We start from the raw sequence: 3752 nt of genomic DNA, 5'->3' as shown, positions 1-3752 counted from the left end.
ATGGCAGTTGTACAAAAATCTGCTTCCTAGGAGCTGGGTAAAGATCAGGTGAGGCCATGAACACAAAAGCAAATTTTGTGATAATTGTATAACTGCTCAGTGATGTTAATAATATTTGCTACTATTGATGACATTGAAAAGCATTTCCCTAATCTTGCATGCCCAACCTCTTAGGCCTTTTTCTAAAATGGATTTTTTGACAGAATGGAAGGGACTAAAATGATACGGCAGAAGAGCAGAGTGCAGAGGGAGGGAAAGCCTGCATCTCCAGGTGATTTGGGCCTCAGTATTCTCATGGGTAAAAGGAGGAAACTGGACAAAATGGCCCCTAAATGCTCTTCCGGCTCTGAGATGCCGGTCAGTTATTCCGTGATCTGAGGCAAATCATTTCTCCGAAGGCCTTGGCTTCTCATTTGTAAAATGAAAGGGTTGGGCTGGATGATCTCTGTGATCTGTTTCCCTCCTGAGTATTTACACAACCCGGTGACCTGCCCTCTGTCCTCCCCGTTCCCTAACATGCGCTGGGTGCCAGCGCACCTTCCAGGCGTGGCCTCGGAGTCCACATGTGGCGGGCTGTGGTTTCTTCTCTTCTCTCTGTTTGGTTTTTCCGCTGCATGCTCACAAATAGCCAGGTGCCAGCTTAGCAGAGGAAACCAACCCTCTGACACAGGGTGAGCCGGGGCTGCCCACTGGTTTACCTTCCCCATGCCCCGGGATTAAGCATCCTTGCTCTGTTTCCGGGTGGAGCTGGGGCCTTTCTGGCCCTTTCCCATGTCCCCAGATGCCATGTGCTCCAGATAAACTCATGTGCAGTCTCTTCCAGGGTCAGCTGCCTGCCCCCCTCCACTCTTTCTCCTCCTATCTCTGTCTGTGGTATTTTCCTTCAGGGAATGCCTCCTCCAACAAAATCGCTCTTCTTTATCTCCATAATCAGTAATCACCACTCCTTCTGAATTCTTTCTATGAGAGGTATGCACTTTTTTTTCTTTTTTTTTAGTTCCTATCAGTTTTTGTCTTTAAAAACAAAAACAGAAATACTCCATTGCTCCCTGCCTGTCTTCTCCAGGGCTGGGTGCCCCACATCATACAAGCAAGCATTCGATGAGATGAGCACTGGCTGGCATGAGTTGTAAGGGACTTTTGCACATCTACTCTTCCGCCAAGGCCTTGCACGGTGAAGCCGAGGCTTCGATATTCGTCTCAGCAGGGAGTTACTAACGTTACTAACGCCACCATCACCAGCGTCAATGCGTAATCACAGTCTCCTGAATGAAAGACCCGGGTTTCACTGAACTGGATGATTCGCCAGAGACCAGGAGTCACAAATGGGATTTCCGCTCAGAATGACCTGGCTTCAGACCCTGACGTTGCTATTTGTTGCTTAGTTACTTGCCATCTTATGTGGCTTCTCTAAACCTCTGATTTCTTTTCTATAATATGGAATAGCAATGTCTTTCCCATAGGGTTGGCCTGAGGCTTAAAAGTTAACTGAGGTGAAACTTTTTTTTTTTTTAACAAATCTTTATTGTTCAGATCATTACAGTTGTTCCCCCTTTTTCCCCCCATAACTCCCCTCCACCCAGTTTGAGGTGAAACTCTTAACACAGAGCCTGGGGTCGGGAAATGTTGGCCACGCAGACTCCTGTGCTCCCTCCTTAAGAACCTTATCACTGCCAGGTTTTTATTTGTTTATTTTTAAAATTACATTTATTGGGGTGACATTGGTTAATAAGATCATATAGGTTTCAGGTGTACATTTCTATGATACAAGACCTGCATACTGCACTATGTGCCCACCACCCAAAGTCAAACCAACCTCCCTCACCACATCTTAGACCCCCTCCCTCCTAACAGACTTTAACATTTTTATTTTTATTTAGGTATCATTGGTATACAATTTCATATTGGTTATATTATTTTCCGGTGTACAATACAGTGATTCAACATTTGTATCCCTTACATGGTGATCACTCCACTAATTCTAGAATCATCTAACCGATTTAGATTGTGTATTGTTTGATCTAACTCGGGGCATATTCAAGATGCCCAGAAGGAGGGAAGTCAGTGCATCTTGTCATTTTCAATGGGCTTTTATGTGTATCATCTCATGATTCCCCGGAATGCTCTGGAGGGTGAGCAGTGCGGGTATCATTAGACCCATTTTTCAGAGGAGAAAACTTAGGCTCAGCGAAGTTAAACCATTTGCCCGCAGTCCGTTTGGTTATCAGAATAGGTGTTCCTAGTAGTTAGAATGTGTCTCTGAGACTTAAACCTGGGTTCGCTTAGTTCATTGCAAACTCTCTTTCCACCATACACTGAAAGATCAGGTGGAGGGGGAGAATTGCTTTCAACCTTAGTAATGGCGAGACCTGGATGCAGATGAACTAGGGAAATGTTCCAGGCAGGGCATTTTATAAACAGGGTAGAGGCAGGAACAATCGGGTTGGGCTCTAGGGAAAACGATTAGACATGTTTTGCTGCAGAGTTCATGGAAGAGCGGTAGAAAATAATGGAGTTAAGGTTGAGCATACACTGGAGGGCCTTAAATGCCAGACTAAGGAACTGAAACTGTAATTGGCCTAGGGGAGCCATTGAAGGTTTCAGAGGGGGAGAGGCCTCCAAGTCATGACTCACCAGGAATGGTTGAAGAAACTGATGCTTAGCCGAGAAAAGAGAAGACTTCTTGGGGTGTTTGCCAGACTTGGGGGAGGACATGATCATTGTTAGGGGAAGGAAGAAAGAGCCTTGTTTCATGTGGGCTCCATGAAGGATTTGTGGGGAAACAGTGAGGGCCCATGGGTAGAAGCTCTAGGAGACAGATTCTCAGTTCACATGAGAAAGAACTTGCTGGTCTTTTCAGGGCTCTTTAACCATGATCTGGGCACTGGGAGGCACTGGGATGGAGCAGTGATGGACCAGGACAAAGTTCCCGCCCTCGCGGAGCTCCTATGAAATTGGGGAAGATGTGCCTTAAAGTGAATCACCCCAGAAATGAATGTTTCAGCCCAAACTGTCTAGGGCAGTGATGGCGAACCTTTTGAGCTCGGCATGTCAGCATTTTGAAAAACCCTAACTTAACTCTGGTGCCGTGTCACATATAGAAATTTTTTGATATTTGCAACCATAGTAAAACAAAGATTTATATTTTTGATATTTATTTTACATATGTAAATGACATTTAACAAAGAAAAATCAACCAAAAAAATGAGTTCGCGTGTCACCTCTGACACGCGTGTCATAGGTTCGCCATCACTGGTCTAGGGCAAGTATAGGCTGCTCTGACAGGTGTAAGTTCCCTATCACTGGAGTTTTCAAGAGAAATGTGTCTGGAAAGGGGATTATTGTGTTCCGAGAAAGGCGGGGTCAGTAACTTCTCATATGCTTCTCCGGGTGTTGCAAAATCTTCAGCAACCCTAAATCCTTTAATTAAAAGGAGATAAAAAGGCAAAGATCAATTGGCGTCTTCTTTTTCAAAAAGCCCATACTTGCATGCTCCATCTTACCTGGGGTTCGAGGTGCAGGAGTGTGGCCAAGCAGGAAATTCATCCTACTCGGAGCTGGGTGACTCCACCTATGAATTGAAAATCATTTAGCTGAAATTGTGACATCGTGTGCAAATTATGGCCCTGCTGCAGGTCGGGGCTGGGGCCCTGTGCAGCTGCGGCCCTGGCGCAATCCCCCAGCTGCTAACATGAAGACGACGCGGGGCGGGCGGCCAGGGCAGGGCCCCGCTGCAGTTAGCAGGCTCCAGG

General features: G+C 46.0%; 1 long non-coding RNA gene across 1 annotated transcript in view; it reads right to left on the bottom strand.

Annotated features, from left to right (window-relative positions):
• Positions 1 to 3197: 3197 nt before the first annotated feature.
• LOC106727572 overlaps positions 3198 to 3752 on the bottom strand; it is a 6233-nt gene continuing 5678 nt past the window's right edge. The window contains exons 2-3 of the long non-coding RNA XR_001363806.1: positions 3504 to 3571; positions 3198 to 3420 (exon numbers count right to left, since the gene is read on the bottom strand). This is a non-coding gene — a long non-coding RNA (uncharacterized LOC106727572). The remainder of the gene's footprint in view (positions 3421 to 3503; positions 3572 to 3752) is intronic.

The sequence above is a fragment of the Myotis brandtii genome, unplaced genomic scaffold, assembly GCF_000412655.1.
Source record: "Myotis brandtii unplaced genomic scaffold, ASM41265v1 scaffold45, whole genome shotgun sequence".
NCBI classification, from domain to species: Eukaryota; Metazoa; Chordata; class Mammalia; order Chiroptera; family Vespertilionidae; genus Myotis; species Myotis brandtii.
Note: the sequence above shows the minus strand (reverse complement) of the source record. Positions and strands in the feature narration are given on the sequence as shown.